The 22,607-nt window shown below is 42.0% G+C and overlaps 1 pseudogene; it reads left to right on the top strand.

Moving 5' to 3' along the window:
* Positions 1 to 9,097: 9,097 nt before the first annotated feature.
* Positions 9,098 to 9,569, top strand: LOC120247564 (annotated as a pseudogene).
* Positions 9,570 to 22,607: the final 13,038 nt, after the last annotated feature.

Raw genomic sequence — 22,607 nt, 5'->3', positions numbered from 1 at the left:
GTGAGCTTCTGCGGTTAGGAGGCAACGCTGGCAAGGCAAGATGGAGGCGTCCCGCACTCCCTCGGCTCCTCGGCACACGCTTTGCACGCGTTTCCTTCTGAAAACAGCCCAGTAGGCTCCCACCTGGGATGCTTCAAATCTTTCTCCTGCTTGCCTGGCCTCGCCCAGCCTTCTTTTCACAAGACTTTACAGCGCAGGGCCTGACGGGGGCTCGAACCCCCAAAACTTTAACATCATGACCTGAGGCAAAACCAAGAGTGGGTGGCTTAACCAACTGATCCACCCAGGCGCCCCTTACAAAGCCATTCGTAAGAGCAATAAATTTCACTGCCAGGTGCCTCCACTGACATCTCCGGTCTCCAGAGTCCTTTGATCACTTTGTTCTCCTCTAGAGCACAGACAACCTTTAACACAAATTTCCTCTCAGACCGTGAGAGGACTTTCTCCAAGGAAAACAGTTCTCAGCCAATGTCTTCCCACCACGGTGACAGTCGACCTTAAGAGCGGTGCCCGTGGACCCGCGACCACGAAGCCGTAAACAGAGTCGCCGCACACAGACCACCGGCCCGGGCGTGAGCGAGGCTGAGGACGCCAAGCAGGTGGCGGGCCAGCGGCTGGAGGGGCTCGGCCTGCGGGCTGCGCATGCGCCACCTGCGCAGCCAGCTCGGCAGAGCGTTCCGGGCTGCGGCGCGGCGTGGAGGCCCGGGGTTCCGCCCAGCGGCGGCGCCTGAGGTCTTGTTCGCGCCTGGGGCACTGTTTTGTGTCACCTCGACCCGAGTTCTTTCCAGGGATTAGCCCCGACTTCGTGATTAATCAGCACTTTCTGGATTTCTCTGAGTGACGTCATCTGTGCTCGATAAATTAGTCTCCTCTGTGAAGGCTTCTGCCAGAGCAGGGTCCTGTGTCCCGGAGGCTGGCCCCAGGGACCTTGCCCGCCCCAGGGACCTTGCCCCTCCCAGGGGCGAGGCAGCCACCGCCAAATCCGCCCAGTGGCCCCTGGAGCACTAGGTGCCCGGCCACAGCGCCTCTGTTGTTTATTGCTTTTGCTCACTGGTTAAATGCAAAAACTCAAGATTTTCTTTTTTATAATTATAAAAGCAGGGCATGCTCGATTAAAAGGTGGCAAATTACAAACAGAAAAGGAATCACCCCAAGTGTCACCGTCAGGGCTCAGTCTGTTAATTCTGAAGTATTGGTGTCCGGCCTTTTTTCTTTTCTTTCCTCTTTTCTTTCTGCCTTTCTTTTTCTTTCTTTCTTTGCAAAAGAATTTTAGGTTTTAAGCATTGCTCAGCTGCATTCATGTTATAAGCACATTATTTTGTTTCCTACCTTTTTTACTTAATATGGTAGCAGAAACATATTATGTACTTTTGGCAAACATTGCTTTAAAGCTCACTAAGAGTCCCCTTAGTGGATGTGCCATCAGTTACTTAAATACAATGTCAATTTATGGGCATCTAGTAGGTCTCTTAACTTGCACTGGTATATAGGTAGTGAGCAGACCATCTCTACACCCCTCCCCATGTTTAGGGGGTTTTGGTAGGTGGAGCATACAAGTACCGCCTAAATTTCACCCTGTGTATGTTCAGGAGTGACAGAACCTTGGAAACTTCTGCTCTTTTCCATTTTGTTGATAGTAGAGAGCGAGGATAGAGGGCTGATTGTGCAGAGCAGTGGGATGAGCTTTTGTGCCTCTGAAGTGAGAGGTCACAGGCTTTGCAATGGAGGTGGAGGTTAATGGCAAAAGAGGATGCACCTCTCATTCGGGTAAGGAAAAGAGACCCCAGAAAAACAATAAGCTGGCACGCAAAAGAAAAACTCTCCGTGAAGATAAGTGGATGATTTCTAGAACACTGATGTTGAACATTCAGTTTTACTTTATTAGTCACAAGCTCCAATGTGTTATTTGGGAAAACTCTTCTTGTCTTTCTCTTATTTAAAAAAAATCAGAAATGAAGAAAAAGAACTAGCCTAAGTGAAGGAAGAGTATTAACACTTAGTGCATTTTCTGCCTTGCTGTGAATTGCCTCTCTAGAAAGAGAGATTGGTATGTTTTTGTAAGATTGCAGATATCTAGGAGCCATCAAACGCTTCTCTGTGAGCTCCTACAATACACCTATTTCTATTAATATCCTGCACGTCACCTTGACTGAAAGTTATGGTAGTTGAAGGAGATGGTGGAGAAAGGCTGGTGGTTTGAAAACACATTCAAGCTTCTGGGGTTTTTTTTTTTCAGGAAGATCTTCCACATATTGTTGTTTGTTAGTCTGCTCATTAAAGGACACGCAATGCTAGTAGTTACGTGAATACCAAAGCACTATAGGTCCCCTGCCGTGCTTGGAGTTGTGACTGTAACCTAAGGCATAAGCAGGAACAGCCACCTCTTGGCATCTCCCTCTTTGCTTGGTCTGGAGAGGCTTTCCCTTTATGAGAGAAAATGTTGCACACACTATCTCTACTCGAGCCAGTTTTCTCAAAGCTATCTCTGTGTGGAAAGCTAGACTGACCAACTGGCGACATTCTCTGTCTTGTTTTAAACACACACCACAAGGGCACCTGGGTGGCTCAGTTGGTCAAGCATTTGATTTTCACCCAGGCCATGATCTCACAGTTAGTGAGTTCAAACCCCGTGTTGGGCTCTGTGCTGACAGCTCGGAGCCTGGAGTGCCTGCTTCAGATTCTGTGTCTCCCTCTGTCTCTGCCCCTCCCCTGTTTGCACTTGGTCTCTCTCTATCAGAAATAAGTAAACAATATTTAAAAACTTTTTTTCACAAGTAAATACACACCACAAAGCAGCCAATTTGTGTAAATAGTATATATTTTGCAGAGTAGTTGTTAATTCTTGACCCATCTGAGAACTAGCAGTGAAATAACCTCAGGAGGACGGAGAGAGATCATGGTGGATCCTTTTTCCCTCTGAACCCAGAAAAGATGCCTGCCCTTTTCCCTGTCCCCTTTCAAGAGCAGCTTTCTCTACTGACAGTGCAGCCATTCTCCTCCTTCTAACCAACTTGCCCTACCTCTGTGGTCTCCACCAAGAGGACAGGTCACCCTGGTGTCTCCGCAGGGTGATACTTGCTCTAAGAGCCAAGGAAAGCCAGCCTTCTGAGCGTGACGCTCCAGATACAGCTGCCAACAAACCCACCAGCTCCCAGATCTCCAAATCTGCTCCTTTTTTGGTACCCAGGGATTCTCACAGCTCCCATCTCTGGAGGATGGTTTCCTTTTGGCTATCCAGCTCTCATAGGATAGGGAAAAGCCAGCTCCGTTCTCATCATGTCCACTGAGATCAGTTCCGCCCGGCCTGGGCTCTCAGCATCTCTTCCTCCAAGTCACAACATTCTCCAGGCACTTGCTAACCCTGCTGTGTTCTGCCTGTTAAAAGGTCACCTGCTTTTTGAATTCTTTCCACTCTCCTCCTGGTTATTTGTGATAGCCTCTTAGAAGCTTAAAAATAACATTTATTTCCCCAGTGGTTTTGTATATTTCCATTTGGCAAACTTTATTTTGTTCCATGTGTTTCTAAGGGAACAGAAACGAAAATGGTTTATATCCTACTTCCTACAGTGGCCTGACTGATGTTTTCAGACTAGAATTGTCCTTCAGTCCAAAGTGGGTACACCCAACTATAAGCTGGGCCTTGATGGAGAAACTATATAAACTACAAGGACAATGGACATTGTTTGGTGGTTGGAAAATCTACTTCATTGTACTTCCTTTAATCAAGCAGTGAATTTTTTAATAGATTTGAGCTACTTTGCATGGACACGATAACAATATAAAGGACAGTTGCATTATAATCATGAACCATGACACTGTGTCCCATTGTTGAAATAAAAAAGAGGGCGATATAAGAAGTCAAAATGGAAGACTGGAAGGGGTACACCGGGGGGCTTCCAAGGAAAGGAAATATGCAGGAAATGTTCTATTTGAAGATCTCAGTCATAGTTACGGGAGTGTGTCCACTTGGTGAAAATTCATTGAGCCCTATATTTATGATCGCATTTTTTTGCATATATGTTCTACCTCAGTACAAAGTTGATTTACAATAAACAAACTGAGGGTTTTGTTGAAGCAGGCAGTTAAGGCAATGTAGGCAATTATTCATTCAACAAATATTGTTACAATGCCTTCAGCGCACCATGGTAAGCACAGACATTGTACAGATTACAGGAATGAGTAAGTTAGTGGCCACAGAGCCTGGCCTCAAGGAGCTTACAGTTAAGAGTTGGCTACAAAATAAGTTAAAAGGGCTCAATGTATATACCAATGATGGATTATTCACTGTGGCAAATGTAGCATCGTAATTAACAAATAGTAATTAGGAGACATGAGCTAAGGGGTATATAGGAATCATCTATATAATCTTCACAACTATTCTGTAAATTTGATTCTATTCTAAATTTAAATTTTTATTTTAAAAATTTTCATTTTCGGGGTGCCTGGGTGGCTCAGTTGGTTGAGTATCTGACTTTGGCTCAGGTCATGATCTCACGGTTCCTAGGTTGGAGCCCCATGTTGGGCTCTGTGCTGACAGCTCCGAGCCTGAAGCTTGCATCAGATTCTCTGTCCACCCCTCTCTCTCTGCCCCTCCCCCACTTGTGCTCATGCACTCTCTCTCTCTCTTTCTCTCAGAAAAAAACTTTAAAAAAATTTTTAATGTCATTAGAATGACTATAGGGAGAGATTACTTTTGAACTAAGGGAATCGGAGATAACTTTGTAAAAGAAAAAACGTGGGAATCAGGCCTTAAAGGAAGAACAAAATCATAATAAGGGGAGCTGGGAAAGAAGTTTTCCAGACAGGGAAAAAAAATGATACAAGAAACTGTGAAGTCAATAGCCATGGTATGGAAACAATGTAAGTGCCCAAAAATGGATGAACTGATTAAGCAGATGTGATATATATATGATATATAGTAAAATATTCAGCCACAAGAAAGAAGAACATTAGTTTTGACAATGTGGATGGACTTTGAAGACATTATGTTAAGTGAAATATGTCAGAGGAAGACAAACACTCTATGATCTCACTTATGTATGGAATCTAAAAAAGTTGAACTTGGGGTGCCTGGCTGGCTCAGTGGATAGAGCATCTGACTCTTGATACAGGATCATGAGTTCAAACTCCACATTGGGCATAAAGCTTCGTTAGAAAAAAAACAAAAATAAAAAATGAAAAACTAAAAACAATTCAAAAGCTGAACTCATAGAAACAGAGAGTAGAATGCTGGTTACCAGGAGCTGGGGGTGGGAGGTAGGAAATAGGGAGATGCTGGTCAAAGAGTACAAACTTCCAGTTTTATAGTCATTAGAAAATGAAATATGTTCTGGGGATCTAAAAATGGCATGGTGATTATAGTTAATAATATTGTATTATATACTGGAAAGTTCCTAGGAAAATAAATCTTACATGTCTCACCACACACACTAACACAGACACAGACGCAGACACACACACACACACACACAAAAGGCAATTATGTGACCTGATGGAAGTGGTACCTAATCCTATGGTGATAATCATTTTGCAATGTATAAATATATCACATCAGTACATGATAATACACTGTAAATTTACACAGTGTTATGTGTCAATAATATGTCATTAGAACTGGAAAAGAGACTGCGGAGTATCTAACAGGACTAGTCAAGGTTCTGCCCAGATGGTGAGTTGGTAGCAGCAAAGAAGTGAAGGAGCGCTGGAAAAAACAGAGGGCCTTAAAAACAGATCAGAAAAAGCCTTAAATTTTTAAAACTCAACCAATCCACAAATAATTAGCTCTGAATTGCTATTGATGAAAGCCATTATGTTACAATGAAAGGTAAATACATTAATCTGAAAACCAATGGAAATGAATATATTTAAATCACCTCCCAAATGTATGTATGTCTGCTACAAGTTAAAGGAATTACATTGTAACATTTATTGAACACTCACTATGTACCAAATACTGTGTTAAACCCCTTTCTTTCTACTATCTTATTTACTCATCCTCAGATCCTTGTGAAGCATCTGTTATTATTTCATTTTACAGATAGAAAATTGAGAACTTGTTTGTTTCCAGGAAATACAAAAGAGTCATAAATATAAAAAATAGATACAGCCACCTGAGATCTCGTTTGTTTCCAACAAATGCAAAAGTCATAAATGTCAAAAATAGATATAGTGCTTAGTGCCGGAATGTGCTTCAGTGGTTAAAATAGAACTCTGAGTTGAAAATATGTTTACATTCTCATTTTATTTAAATTATCTTTTAACTGAAAAGAGAGTCATCTGGGACTAATTTAAGTTCTTCAAGACCTAATGGTCTTGATAAGTCCATTTATCAAGGGTGTTTTATGGAATAATTCAGACAGGCAGGTTTGGCAAGAGGTAATTATCACATGGAGTACCAGAAACTGATAAAGTCTGGCCTACATACTAGACTAGACGTAGCGCAGGACAGTTGTTTTCCAGTTTGGTTGTAAACTCTTGTTCTGTAGAATCAGAGACAACACAGCTATGCTACGTAAACTATAGGATGGACATCCCAGCTCTGAGCTGTGAATGTTTCCAAATGGTTCCAAAGAAAAGGAAAAGGATTTAACCTTTCTATCGTGGGGTTTCTAGAAGCACTCTGATCTCATACAAAGCCAAGTTACTATGTCCTGGAGAGTCATATGGCTCAATAGTTACTAATGTCATTTTTTCCCCTACTTATAAGACACAGTGAAAAACAAAATAGGTTTTAGTTTGGCTCTTCATAAACCTCAACTCATGCAGAAATAAAAAGTTCATCAAAGATCCATAGTTTCCATTGAGAATTTCCTTCCTTCAGTTTTTTTAGACTTGTCCCCCCCACAATAAAGTACAAAATAAAATTTCCCCTCTTTACATGTGTTGAAAGAGAATTAAATTCTTGAATGGAAATTGTGTTTTCTTTTAATTCCTGACAAACTGTGTCCTATACCTGAGAGCCACAAGGTAGGAAGGCAGCTGAATTATTCAAAGAAGCATTCTGTTCCTGATCTTGCCATTCAATATCACAGGGTGTGATGAAAACTGGAACAAATATGGAAATCACAGAGGTGCCAGAACATTACATTTAAAAAATGGAATTATTTGAGTCAATCTGGAATGTCTGGTTCTTTTGGTTTAGGCCTCATGGGTAGCATTGTGCTTCAAAAACAACTTGAATTGGCTACCAGGATTCCAGAAGGGTAACATAATCTTGTACCTTTGTGGAGAGATGCTTATCTTTGTCTACTGTTAACAGAAAGAGGCTGGATTCTTCTACCTTTTCATGTTTCACAATGAAAATTGTTCAAATAAGTTCCAAACCTGAATGGAATTTGGAAATAAGAATCGGGGGAGGTAATTTCTCAGTTCCTTTTGGTTTGTGCTAGTCTTTATGTGAAATGGATGCCCCAACATGAATCAAATCCTCTATAGCTACAGAAATATGGGGCTGGGGGAGGCTCATCCTCACCACTTCACCTTCTGCGATTTGCCAGTTACAAGTTCTCAGAGTCGGTAATCCTGAATACAAGGCTCAGACCTGCGAGGAGACAGACACTTAAATGTGACCCAGGAGTGGCAGCAGCCCAACTCTCCTTCTGAAAAAATGCAGCCTGGAACCCAGGGTCCCCTGCCCCCTGCTAGAGATGCTCCGACCCCTGCAAAGGCCTCCACTGAGGGCTGTGACCACAGGGAAGGTCTCACTTCTCCCCTGTCACCAACACACAAAGTTGAAGGGGTGTTGTCCAACCACAGTAAAGGGTTGGGGAAAACCAGAGGGAATTACAACACACGAAGGAAGGAATTTTAAACTGTGTCATCCAACAAAGGGAAAAAAATTCCCCACCAAGTTAAGGGGATACACCCAAACTCCTAACCTTGTTGACTTCTTGTCGCATAGTGGCAATGAATCCCCAGGCACCTTTGGGACTCCGGAGCTTCTTCCTGTGGGGCTGGTCTAATTCCATCATTCCTCCTCTTCTTGGTGCAGTAGATATCCCCGTGTCTGGTCTATCCACTTAGAAGAAGACTAACGGCTATAGCTGGACAGTCCACAATGCCTTGTAGGAGTCCAGGATCCAGTTCCTTTGAAAGCATCACTTGCAGTCTGGTTTGTAAACATACCTCCGAAGTCTACTTAGAATGTGCATGTACACCCACCTGCATGTACGCCCACACACATGCTTCTCAATCTTTAATGTACATATAAACCACCTGGGGTGGGGACTGATGCTGCGTTTCTATTTTTTTTAATTTATTTATTTTAAAAAATTATGTTTATTTATCTTGAGAGAGAGACAGAGACAGAGTGCAAGTGGGGGAGGGGCAGAGAAAGAGAGAGACATGGAATCCAAAGCAGGCTCCAGGCTCGGAGCTCTCAGCACAGAGCCTGGCTCTAGGCTCTAAGTCACCAACTGCAAGATCATGACCTGAGCCTAAGTCGGACCCTCAGGTGCCCATAATTTATTTAACTTTTTTAATGTTTATTTTTGAGAGAGAGAAAGAGTGTGTGCGGGAGCAGGTGAGGAGCAGAGAGACAGGGAACAAGTTCCTGAAGGGGCTTTGGCTGACAGCACAGAGCCCGATGCAGGGCTCAAGCTCACAAACACCTGAGAACATGATCTGAGTCAAAGTCAGATGCTTAAGAGATCAAGCCACCTAGTCCCTCCCTATACTGCATTTCCTAACAAGCTCCTAGGTGATGCTGCTGGTGTGGTCAGTGGTCCACATTCTGAATAATGAGAATCTAATTAATATACAATCCATACTCAACAGTCTTCATTTGTCCCAAAATTTCTTTGACAATTCTTTATTCATTCATTCATTCACTCATTCATTCATTCATTTTTTATTCAGGATCCAATCTGGAATCACCCAGGCAATTTGGCTGTTAGGTCCTTTCAGGAAGAGCTTTTAATTGGCTGCTCACTTGGTTATGCAAAGACCCAGTGAAAGTGTTAGCATTTCCCCTTGTGAGACCTTCCATTAAATACGTGGGCAAGGACCACATTCCTCAGTCTCCGCGAGGGAGGGGCAGAGGACAGAGTGATGATTGGTTCAGTTACATCTGAAAGGAACCACTTGTGACAGGGGTATCATGGTGACCCCAGAACCCCCCTCCCCATAAGAGTATTAAGGCGATGAAGAGGCTTATGAAGGGTTGGGTAGAATGGAGTATGCAAGAAGACACCATTGGTGGAATCGAGTGTTTGGCCACAGTTCCAGATGCGTGGTAGAAAAATACTCAGTAGCCACCCAGATTGTAATGGGTGGAGTGACCGGCTGGTGTGTGGGAATTTTTGTTCCAGAGAGTCGAAAAGCTTGCAGTGACTGCAGTAGGTGGTGGCTTCCCTCTTCTTCAGACTGCCGGTCACAGTGGCTGTGTGCAAATTGACTGAAAGGGAGTCGAAAAAGATGTAAACAGAATGAAAAGACAGATTGAGAATCGAGCAAAGAAGGCAGCACCTAAAATCAACAACATAACTGAGGAAGCAACAGAATTTATCAAACAGGACATGTTGATATCCAGTGGATTTGTGGGAGGCTTTTTGCTAGGCCTTGCATCTTAAAGATACAAATATTCTATCACAGTGGAGTCACCTATAAGAAGAGAAATGGTGGCAACAAGGTGGTTTGCCAACATCACTCAAGGCCAGATTCTCCAGTGAGAAACAGCGAGGGGAACAATGCCAAACTCACAACTTAGTGTTTTGCCATTGAAGTTTGGTAAACTACTGCCTTCTGTAAAAACAACCTATATGGTAGGTATACAACAGTGTTCCTGAGCAAAACATGGCTTTCATTAATTTTTTAAAATTTGCATTTGTTTTTAAATTAGCCTATAAAATACCATTATTGGATGTAGATATATAGAAGAAAAAATGTGTTGGAGATATTCCCCAGCAAAATATGTCCAGTTTAAAACAAGGACAATATTTGGCTTTATAATATAGTGCCAATAACTAAAAATTTGTATTAGAGCTTCAACATTAAGGTTGGCTTTAAAAAAAAAAAAAAAAGACATGTTTGCAATAAACTGAAGAACTCTACTGCCCTTTGTGGAAGGATTTTAGAAGTAATTGAATTATTAAAGATATTAAACAGATTTAATACAAAAAAAAGAAAAAAAAAAGAAAGGAACCACCTGGAGCTGACACTGTATTAGGTTCTTGTGTGTGTGTGTGTGTGTGTGTGTGTGTGTGTTTTAATGCAAACCACATACATTGGTTGAGCTGGATTTTCTGAAGCAAGTGCAGGGAATGCACCTACATCAGAATAGCAGCACAACACTTAAACAGCTGCAGGCAAGTTTTACTGTCTTTGTTCTCAGACTTAAAGATCTTATCCGTTCTCTCCAGAGAACATAGAGTCCAGTGCTATATGTAAGCATGGTGACCACTGGTGGGTGTACAAACTTCATTTCCTCTTCTCCAGAGCTTAGATTTTAGACATTCAGTTCCTTCTAGAATAACTTTCCCCAGGTCTCTAGTAGAATGGGCCACAGGGACGTGCAACCATCTAAATCCCACTACAGTGTCCAGTGCAGGTTCGCAATCCCCTCCCTCCTTTGGTGTGCTCATCACTACTCACCTCTGCAAACTTGTCATAGTGGCCTGTGCTAAAACGTGAATACTGCCTACAAGGCATGATGAAGAACTAAACCCTATGGTCAGCTGCATAGCAGACTCTCACCTAAAGAATCAGGAGTCTGGATAGAAGGAGTACAGAGGCAGGAAACCCATGTAGGCAGAAAGCACAGCAGATCCTCTGACATCTGGGATAAGAGTAAGCATCTCAAGAAAAATGACGGCATCTAAAGGAAACCAAGAAGTTCCCTGTTTTCACCAGCGTCACCCTTTGTCACATGGTCAGTCAACATACCATACTCCCAGGCAGCACAGGAGTTACTTCATAGAATGGAAAAGAACCCAAAATTAGAACACTTTAGATCCAGAAACTCCGCCTCTCCCAGTAAGGTGTTCCTCCTACAACATTCTTATAGGAATATTTTAGCCTCTGCGTGAGCGTTTCCTATGTGGGATCTACAATATGCTACGTTCCTGTAGAACGCATAAAATGTACTAACAGCCAGGGATTATTGAGCTCATTCAACACGGGCACCAACCTAAGGGCTTTACTCACACTCAGTCATTTAATCTTTAGGATAGCCCTAAAATGGTAGTTCTATTACAACCTTTATCTAACATATGAGAATACTTAGGTGCTGAGAGATTTAATAACTAGACCAGAATTACACATCTCTAGATTGGACTCAAGGAGTAGGAGTCCAAGGCCAGTGATCTTAACCACCTCTCTAAACTGCCTCCCAAGAAAACATAAAACAGAACAACTGCTGCTTTACAGAAGTTTAAATCCCAAAACATGCAGCACACATATATAATCAATCAACTTACAATTTTTAAATTCATAATGCACTGCAATACCATGTACTTTTCTTTAAAATGTCTTGCCTTGGTTTTCTGCTTTTTCTATTTTCTAGATTTTACTTGTGGTAGGCTTAGCACAGACCTCCTGGGGAAAGACTTGTGCCAGAGAGGAAAGATAAAGATTCCTTTCATAAGTCACCCATGACAGGAAGCTTCCCGGAGGCTGCAGGGGGGATTTGAGAACGGATTTATGGGAGAGGGAAGGGAAGGAAGATGGGTAAATACTATCTCTGAGAGGATGATGTCCAAATTGATCAGTCTTCTCCCAACCTTTCTGTTTTGGTGTTTAATAGACATCTCCGACTTAGTTTGAAATCAAAATATTGTTATTTCTACCACTACTCCTCAACCAGCTCTCACTTCCCCCCCTCCCCCATTAAAGCATACCACTGGGGCGCCTGGGTGGTTCAGTCAGTTAAGTGTCCAACTCTTGATTTTGGCTCAGGTCATGATCTCACGGTTCATGAGTTTGAAACCCGCATCTGTCTCTGCGCACTGACAGTGAGGAGCCTGCTTGGGAATCTCTCTCTCCCTCTCTCTCTGCCCATCCCCCCACTCATGTCCGCATGTGCTCTCACTCTCAAAATAAATCAACAAACTTAAAAAAAATAAATGAAGCATACCACTGGTCACCTAGTTCTGTAGGCCTAAAACATGGGAGTCACTCTCCAAGATTTCTCTCTCCCGAACCTCCACAACAATCCCACTGGCAAGTTCTATTGGTTGTCCCTTCTAAAGACACCCAGTGTTTAACCATTTCTCACCACCTGCCAACCCCATCGCCTCTTCTGTCTAAGCCACCACCATCTCCTGCCTGGATTACTGCACTAGCCTCCTGGCTGGTCTATTTTCTTCTACTCTTGTTCCCTCAAAGATACTACTCCACGTGGCAGCTGTGATCTTTAAAAGCAAAAGTTGCATCATTTCTCTCTCTGCTCAGAACCCTCTACAGGCTTCTCATCAAACTCAGAATGAAATACCACTCTCCTCTTGCTCATTTCACTCTAATCATATTGGCCTTCTTGCTGTTCTTTAAACACTTTGCATTTGCTATTCCCTTTGCCTAGATTGCTTTTCCTTATCCCCAAACCTTTTTAGAGCTTATCCCCTAATTCTATTCAAATGTCACCTCCACAGAGACAACTTCCCTGGACACACTTCCCAACTCCACCTCCAACCATCACTCTCTATCTCCTATTCCACTCTTCTTCGTAGTACATATCTACATTTTCTATTTGCCTGTTTATTTATTTATGATAAATGATAGATTTTATGAGCAGAAATCTTATTTACAGTTGTTTTCCCAGTGACTGTAACATTTTAAGTGTTCAATTAATATTAATTAAATGAAAAATATATTCTAACAAGCCTAATGTTCATTATTTAGACTTCCTTACTGATATCCAGATCCATATATCTCATGTGTCTATGACCCATATGTCCCAAAGGAAACTCAAACTCAGCATGTTGAAAACTGAGCTCATTATTACTTCCTGCTCTCTTCCCCCCCAGCTGCTCTTCAATCCTCATTCCCAAGGTTAACTAACAGCATCACCATTCACCCAGGCACTGAAGACGGAAATCTGGGCATCATTGTAGATTTCATGTTCTCTCTCACCACCAATCTATCACCAAATCCTGTCATTTCTATTTGTATCAGATTGTGTTCTTAGTTACAAATAATAGAACCCACTCTAGCTGGTTTAAGCAAAACAAAAACAAAACAAAAAGAATTCATTGAGTTGTTAGGTAGCACAGAGAATCTTCAGGAAGGCCTGTGAGCCAGGCTGTCCAGTAGACACCCGGCTGGCACACTGTGCATCACCGGCAAACCTCTGGGGAGAGAGTGACCGCAGGGTCCCCCCACTACCCTCATCAGAATGGATTCCATGTGCTATCTTCTTCTTCACAACCCCCTTTTCCAAAACAAAGTCCTGATGGGCAGAGGCCAGATTATATGCATGCACCCCATCTGACAGGGACCCTGGGAAAGCGAGTTTCTGGCTTCTTCTTTGAGGAGAACGGACACATCAGCTGGGAAATTCCCCAATCATGGGAAGGGTGTTTGGGAAATGCTGGGCAGCTGCCAGGCATTGCAGATGTCAGTTAACACTATCTTCTGTTTCCCAAGTCTATCCCACCACCACTGACTCAGTTCTAGTCTTCAGAGTCTGTGGTCTTGACTAATGTGATAACCTCCTAACAGGCTCCCCTGCCCCTTTTCTCACATCCACACTAATGCTAGAGCAATACATCTAAAAGCAAGCCTTACCACATCACTCCCTTGCTTACCATCCACTATTTAAAAAACTCAAAAGCTTTCATTGCCTTTAGATAAAGTCCAAATTCCTCAGGCTGGCATCTGGAACTTCTCACAACATGGCCTTGGCTCATCTTCCCAAGACTCTCTCCTCACTCAGGATCCCGTGCTTCAGCTGCACCAAACTGTTTGCGCTTCTCCAAACGTCGCCTGTTCTCTATTTCTGTTGCTTGATACACATTCCTTCTCACTCCTTAGAATGGCTCTCTCCCAAACAAACTCTTACTCGTCCTTCAAAACTCATCTCAGGCATCACCTCTTCTCTGCCTCTACCTTCATCCCTGCCTCATTCAGGACAAGACACTCCCAACGTGTCTCTCCCTTGATCCCTATGTCTATGAGTACTTACCGATTGTGTTGTAACTGTTTGCTTTATATCTGTCTCCACGTCAGGAAAGGAGCTAGCCTGTGACCTTGGGGAAGGCAGGAACTATTGTCTTATTTTTGTATCTCTAACATGCTGTCTGGCTCATAGCAGACACAGTAAACTTTAGTTGGATGAATAGTAATGCTGCCAAGAAGTTGTCTGTCTTTATGGAACAGTTACTATGTGTCAAGCACTGTCAGGTAGGTATGATTATCCTCATTTTATAAATGAGGGAAACTTTCCTGGTATCATACACCTAGGAACCACCTGACTTGAAATATGAACTCTTATTTGATTTCAAAGCCTGGACTCTTATTCAGTACATTCTACAACCCCTGTGAATAAATGAAGATGTGGAAGAAAGGATAAATAAGTGGCCGTGTGAAACCGTATATCATCCTCTGCAGTTAGAACTCCTCGCCCTCTAGCCTATACAGCCAGAGGCCTTCCTTGCCTTTTTGCCTTTTTACTTGTTTCATTCTGCTTGAAATACAGCTGTTTTCCCATGCCCAAGGAGATAGTAAGCTCCTTGAGGTCAGGGACTTCTGTCTTTCTCACTTCCGTGTCCACCATTTGTATTAGTTTCCTGGGATTGCCAAAATAAAGTACGACAAACCAGGAGGCTTAACACACAGAAATGTATGGAGTCGCAGTTCTAGGGACTGAAGTGTGAGGTCGAGGTGTGCGCAGTGCTAAGGGACTAAGGGAGAGAGCCAGGCCTCTCTCCTGGCTTCTGGCAGTTCCTTAGCTTATGGCAGGAAAATGCTCATCTTCACATGGCCTTTTCCCTATGTGCCTGTGTCCATGTTTCCCTTTCATAAGGAAACTGTCACTTTGGACTAGGGCCCACTGGATCATCTGCAAAGACCTTATTTCCAAACAAGGTCACATTTACAGGCACTGTGAATTAGGACCTTAACATACTTTGGCAGGGGGCGGGGGGGGAGGGGGGTACAATTCAACCAGTAACACCACGTGTCTGGTAAAGTATCTTGCAGTTAGCAGATGTTCAGTTAAGGTTTGTTAAAAGACCCGGAAGGCCACCCCAGGAAGACCTGGCCTTCAGCCAATATATTTGAGACCCTCTGCCTATGAGCAGGGACGAGGCGGATAAGCACTCCCTGATGGCCACATCTTTCTCTGCTAAATCTCCACATGGCTGGTGGGTAGAGAGTAGACACGGTGAATGAGGCTCAACTTCTCTTAGAAAACATTATTTCCTCCCAGGAAAGGTATAATGTCCTGGGGCTCATCTGTGGACAGGAAGAAAGGGATATGGGCTGGCTGCTTTTATGGCAGTGGTGTTGGGCCAAGCAGCTGTAAACATGCCATCTTCTGGAATGTGTCTGCCTGCTTTCCTTGGCAGATTTCTCAAGGATTGGATCAGCTCCAGCCAATGTCCAAGTCTCTGCATCCTTACTTGGGGTCCATAAGAATCTATCCTGGTATCCACAGCCCACTCTTCTGTGCCTCAGAGAAGAGCCATTTTATTCTATTTTTAAAATTTGGACACATATCATAGTGAGCACTTCTTAGATGCCTGGCACTTCACACTTTGTGTCATTCAACCTTTTAACCTTTGCCATAATAGCACAAACCAGACTTTTCATTTAGTCACAGAATACATATTTTAAAATGAATAAATTTTATCTGTAAATTTTTTTTAATAATAGAAAGTATAACCACTGTCCAGGATAAGAAACAGGATAGTTCCAGTATCCTAGAGGTTTCTGTGGATCTCTCTCCAATGAAACCACCCTCTCTTCCTTGCAGGAAAAATAGCATCTGAATTCTGTATTAATCATAGCCCATCTTTTCTTTATAGTTTACTGACTCTGTATGCATCTCTTAGAGTTTAATACTTCATTTTTTCAATTTTATTCATTATGTGAATGGAATCATACTGCTTATAGTAGTCTTAGTAGCTTATTTCTTTCAATCATCATTATGTTTTTAAAGACTTATCCATGTTGCTACATGTAAAAATAGCCTGATTATTTTCTCTGCTGTGTAATTTTCCTTTGTATAAAACCCCCCCCACAATCTATCTATTCTACTCTTTACGGATATTTGGAGTGATATGAATCAGAGCTATTATGAACAATGCTGCTCATACATTCTTCTACATGTCTTTCAGGGCACATAGTAAGAACTTCCCTAGGCTACATACTCAGAAATATAATGGATGGGTTTAGGATGAGCACATTTTAACTTAACTAGGGAATGCCAACGTGTTATGCTTATATCAAGCTACATTCCTGCTAAAGTGGATGAGAGGTATCATTACAGGTTGGCCAACATCTGGATTTATCAGATGGTGTGTGTGTGTGTGTGTGTGTGTGTGTGTGTGTGTGTGTGTGTGTTTAAAGTGGGCTTCACACCCAGTGAGGAGCCCAGCCCAGCACAGGACTTAAACTTACAACCCTGAGATCAAGACCTGAGGTGAGATCTAGAATCAGATGCTTAACTAGCTGGGCTGCTTAGGTGCCCCAGAAATTATAATTCTAAGATGTATTTTCTAGATTAATAAAAAGGATGAGAATTAGTAAGGTTGAACCTCTCTCTCATAAAGAACCTATTTTTGTCCATTTTCCTCCTGGATTACACTTTTTCTTACGGATTTATATGGATTTTTAAAATACACTGGGTACTAGTCTTTTTGATTATTGATTTTATGTATTGAAATATCTTCATCCATATGACTTCTTTATACTTTCTATACGATGTTTTTTAACAAGAGACCTTCAACAGATTTGAATTTTTCAATATTTATTTTATGAGCTATGTTTTTGTATTTTGCTTAAAGAAATCCTTCTTTGCTCTAGAGTATCATAAAGATATTCTTCTAATTTGTCTTCTAAAAAGTTTATACTTTGCCCTTCATATGTAAGTCTTTATTGTACTTAAACTTGCCATTTGTATATGGTGTCAATTGGTATTTAATTTCAGGTTTTTCCATATGAATTACCAATTATCCCCACACCATTTATTTCTTTCCATGCTATCTACAATGGCTACTTGTCTTAATTCACGTTTCCATATGTCCATGTTTGTTTCGAGCCCTCTATTCTCTTCCACTGATCTGTTTGTCTGTTCTTGCACCAATATCACACTGACTTAATTCCTGTAGCTCAATTAGGTCTTGATATATGGTAGGTCGAATTCCCCAGCTTCTTTTCATCTTTTCAAGAGTACTGGCTATTCTAGGCCTTCTACTGTTTCATAAAAATTCTAGTATTGATTAATCTAGCCCCAGGAAAATCTCTGAAGAATACTGACTAGAATTCTATTGAAACTCTATATTTAACAATACTTAAGCTATTTTCCCTATTGAAAAATCTGCTATCTGGCTCCATTTATTAGATCTACTTCAACCTTTCAATACAGTGCTATAATTTTCTTCACAAAGAACTTTCACATTTTCTTCTTAGATTTGTTCCTACGTATATTTTGGTGTTTCCATAATGATTATTTTCTTTAAAATACTTTTTTTTTATTGAGCACTGATGATGAATGTGACCGACTATTCATTTATTGCTCTTGCATCCAGTCTTTCTGTAAACTCATTTATTCATCCTCAATCTATAGATCCTTTTGGCTTTTCTCTCCACTTAAATTTTCAAGCACTAGCTATGCAAATGATGTTATTTTTTCCCCCTATCTTATCTTTTCTAATTTTCTAGTCACTGCATTGAGTAGGGTTTCCAGTAAAATACTGGATGTCTAATGGACCTCTTTTTCTTTTTTTGGATCTTAAGTGGAACATTTTCAATGCTTAGGGCACCTGGATGGCTCAGTCAGACACCTTGATCTTGGGGTCATGAGTTAGAGCTCCATGTTGGGGAGTAGATTGGATTTAAAATAAAATAAAGAACATTTTCAGTATTTTCTTTTAAATTAAATATTTTCTGTGGATACTGTTTTCCAGGTTAAATATACCTCCTTTTTACCTCTAGTTGTTTGTTTAAGTTTTTTAATTCATTAGTATAAAGTTGCTCATAATGTCTTCTTTTTATCTATTAAATATTTTCATAATTGCAATTTTGCTTCTGCTATCTTTTTTCCTTTGTGTTTTCATTCACAGTGTACTGTTTTCCTAGGAAGTTTTTGATTTTTATCACAAGTTGTTCATTTTCCTTGTAATTTTATGTGGGGAAAAAAATGTTAAAGGCTTGAGTTGAAATTGAGTTCCTTTCAAGAAGATTCAAGTTACTTCTGCCAGTCTCCTGGGGCACTATTCTGATACTACTTTAAGTTGCTTCTTCATACAATGTCTTTTGACCACTCAGGTGGCATGAATGCAGACTGAAAACTCCTTATGAGGGTTCAGTTATGGTTATATAATCTTGGAGGAGGAGCTGTTCTGTGCCTCTGCCCAGTGACTAGGTCAATATAAGCAAGTCTCCTTGTTCTCACTTTCTGTGTAGCAGAGTTGTTTTCTGGTTCATGCCTTTGGGATCCCGGTTTATATTTATTCAATTTCCATTTTGGGCAAGCTCAAGGCTCTATCTCCTATCTCTCAAGACTTGAACATCTATCAAAATAGAAGTTCAAATTTCCTGGCCAAGGGAAAAATCACAGAGAGAAAAATCACCTTGTTTTCTGTTACCTCTGAGTTTCTGCTCTTACTCATTTTTGGGATTCAAAGATTCTTTTTTTTAAAGTTTAATTTTCTTTTTTTAAAAAAATTTCTTTTGTTTTATTTATTTCTGAGAAAGAGAAAGAGAAAGACAGCATGAACAGGGCAGGGTCAGAGAGAGAGGGAGACACAGAATCTGAAAGAGCCTCCAGGCTCTGAGCTAGCTGTCAGCACAGAGCCCGACATGGGGCTTGAACCCACGAACTGTGAGATCATGACCTGAGCCGAAGTCGGGCGCTTAACCGACTGAGCCACCCAGGTGGCCCTTTAAGTTTAATTTTCTACCTTGAGAGAGAGTGCATGGGAATAGGAGAGGGGCAGACAGAGAGGGAGAGAACGAGAATCCCAAGCAGGGATTCTGCACTGTCAGCACAGAGCCTGACACGGTGCTCTGTCTCCTGAATTGTGGCATCATGACCTGAGCTGAGATCAAGAGTTGGAAGCTTAACCTACTGAGCCACCCAGGAGTCCTGAGATTCCCAGATTCTTTACTTTTAGGACACTTTCTTTTTGTCTTATTTCATTTTAGAGGTTTCAGTTGGAAGGGTTAGTCAGGGCATCTAATTTGTTATACTTCCCCAAATTGAAGCCCAGGTGGTCTTTTTCAAATGAATAAAATGAGGCTTGGTAGAGCTATGTCCAAGTCCAAAAGCCAGTAAATGAGTAGCGATGACACCGGGAAGGAACTGCAGGTAGCCTGAATTCTCAGAGTCTTCTGGTTAGTGGATACAGGCAGGGCAAATGATTAAAAACCAAACTCTCAAGCAAAAAGTCCCAAGAAGGCTTCTGTATCCTGTGGGAAGTGAAAGTTGATGTTGTATCAAGGGAAGAGTGGCTATTTCCCTTTGTGGTCCCTCTTCATGTCATCTGTACTTTAATACCAATCTTCACTCACAAATCTGGCAATTTTGCATGTAATATAATTGGGAAGATGTAGGGATAGGGACCTTTATACAATCAGCCGGGTCAGAAATTTGATACCCTTTACTCCTTCATTTAACAAACATTTGTTGAATACTTGGCTATTCCTGGGGGATTCACTGAAAACAAGACCCAATATCTGCATTCAGAGAGCTTGCAGCTAATGCAGGAGACAGAGAAATGAAGCTGACTCTGTAAGGGTAGGATGGCTGTTGCAAAGAGGTAAGCACTGGATGCCATGGCAGGACCAAGGAGTCAAGGGGCAAGGAGAGCTTGCTGAAGACGTGACATCCATGCTGAGATCTGAGGGCGAAGAGAGTGTGTCCAGGCAGAGAGAAGAGGAGACCATAGTGCTCCACAGACAGGAAGTCCTGGATCCAGGAATTGAGGTGAGCTGTGGCATGAAATAAGGCTGGAAGGGGGGCAGGGGCATACAGGAGACGTGTCCTTTCTGTTGCCTTAAGACATGTGGGGTCTGTCTGGAGCGAAATAGGAAGCTGGAAGGTTTTAAGGAAAGTTCGCTCAGGAGACTTACTCTAACTGCATTATGAGGGTAGATTACAGGGGGAAATGGGATTATGGTGGCCTGTGAGGACTGAGACATATTTAGGAGTTAAGACTTTGGAGTTCCAATCCTGGTTCCATCACTTTTTAGCTGTGTGTTTTTAGGCAAATTGCTTTTGGTCTTTTGCCTCCATTTCCTCATCTATAAAGTATGATAGGTTCCACTTTATAGTGTTGTTTTCTGAGGCTTAAGTGAGTTCACATATGTTTAATACTTTTGACAATACCTAAAGTATATTAAGGGTTCAATCTTATTGTTATCTGAATGGACAGGACTTACTGGGTGATTGAATAAAGGAGGTGGGGAAAGAAGAATCAAAGATGGTCAATGGAGAAGACGAAATGATAAGGAACCCATGTGGAAGTGCAGGTCAGTTCACTAGGAGGAGCCAGTGGGACATCCTTGTAGAGAAGTCTAGTTCACAGCTGCAAGTAGCTTAGGTAATCAGAGAAGATATCCCTGGGTGTGTGGGGGGGGGTGGGGTGGGGGCGGGAAGCTGAGTTATGATAGACAAGTAGGAGCGACTGAGCTGATAGGGAGCAGGGAGAGGAATCAGGTAGGGGCTATGCCAGGGAGAGAGAGAAACATGTAAAAGCAGACCAGCAAGAAAATAATATAACTGGAACAAAGGCTAAGGAAAGCAACAGTGGAAGATAGAATAAGTAAAAGGCAGGGGTTGGAGCGTTTAAATAGTGCTGTCTCCTCAATACCCACAATGAGAAGGTGACTTTTCTTTTTTCTTCTCTTTTACCTTTTCTGGAAAACACTGACTTCTTAAATATCCCCAACACCCAAAATGCTCTTGCCTTACTGCTTGAACTTAATGAAAATAGCTAATAGTATATCTATTTTGTCAATATGGTAGCTTGTTACATATAATGTCTTTTGTGGGCCTGGACTCCTCTATAATTCCACATCAAAGAGCCCCTTTCCCTTCCAGAAAGTGGGGTTGGGGCCTGGCTACCTTTTTGTGTGCGGGACACCCAGGGTAGATAACAGACTCTGATGGTGAGGAAGAAGCTTCTCTGCCCCTCTTCACACATCAAGCCTGTAGAAAAGAGCCAGCTTGAACCCTGAACCTCGCTCACTGTCAAACTCTCAACATGATTTGTTGCTTCCGCCTTTGAGGCTTGGTAAGCCACCCAAATTTAAGCCAGAAATGGAGCTTCAGGCCAACACTGACAGAACATCCTCATGAGTTTCCAACATCAGGAGCCCAGGTGTGCTGGTCGTGACTCTCCATGCTCTTCCCCCTCACTCTTCACAGACCTTAGTTACTGTAAACTGCCTATAGCCTTACCATCAGGCAGCCTCCCCCGAATCTAGTCTGATGAGTCATGGGCTGCTGATTCCACATCCCTAGCGAAACTTCCCAAAGGCCTGCACATTGACATATGTCTATAAAATTGGATCAATGCCAGTTGCTTCACTTCCCAGAGTTGCTCATGTTCTCACAGGGGATTACTTGCTCCTGGCTCCATGGGTTCATTCAATATTAGGAAGGCATTAATTTTAGTGGAGAACTCTGGGATTCTGCAGGAAGCCAGGCCTGGGTTCAAATCCTGGCTCAGTTACTCACTAGTTGTCTAACTTCAGACAAGCTAAGTCTCTATTTCCTCACTAGTAAAATCCCCTGTCATATGGAGATGATAACGACTACTTTGCATGTAGCTGGAAGGATTAGAAGCAATTATATAAAGAGCCTAGCATGTAGTAAGTATTCAGAAATTGACAGCTATCATTAATAATAGCATTCTGTAGAATCTAAGCCTTAAGGTATTATATTTCATGATTTCAGAGTTTCTAAGAGGAGATCTAGGCATTGGTGCTGACCTGCAGTTTTCTGCCAAGTCAGGTAATAAAGTAGGTTGGTAATAGTGAGGGTTTGGGGGTGATCTTACCCTAGACTCCAGGGACTCTCCTAATGTCTAGTCTATTCCCTATAGTGCAGTAGGCAGATTAAAGAGCACATGTTTCTCAATGGTTCACCCTTTCTTTGAGCAGAGGCATAGACTCCCCAGCTTCAGGGAATCTTCTTGTCCTCTGTATGAACCACTTCTATAATTTCCCCAAGGCTAATACTTAATATATAATTTTCTAATTAGCACTTCTCAGTCACCATCTCCAACTGGTCCACAACACCCTTGGGAACTTTGATGTGATGGACTCTCTAATACTCCCTGCCCCACCACGTCACCATGACCCTCTTCCCCAGCAGACTTGGCAGAGAAGGGAGTGCAGAAAAAGTCTCTCACCCCATTCCTAATGATCACTTCCTCATTCACTGTAGGTTGGTATCTCAATCCAGTTTTGTTCTGGAAACATTCCATCAGGGAAGGTCAGCTATA

This window comes from Hyaena hyaena, unplaced genomic scaffold (assembly GCF_003009895.1).
Source record: "Hyaena hyaena isolate Hyena2069 unplaced genomic scaffold, ASM300989v1 scaffold_530, whole genome shotgun sequence".
NCBI classification, from domain to species: Eukaryota; Metazoa; Chordata; class Mammalia; order Carnivora; family Hyaenidae; genus Hyaena; species Hyaena hyaena.
This window is presented reverse-complemented; position numbering and strand designations above follow the sequence as displayed.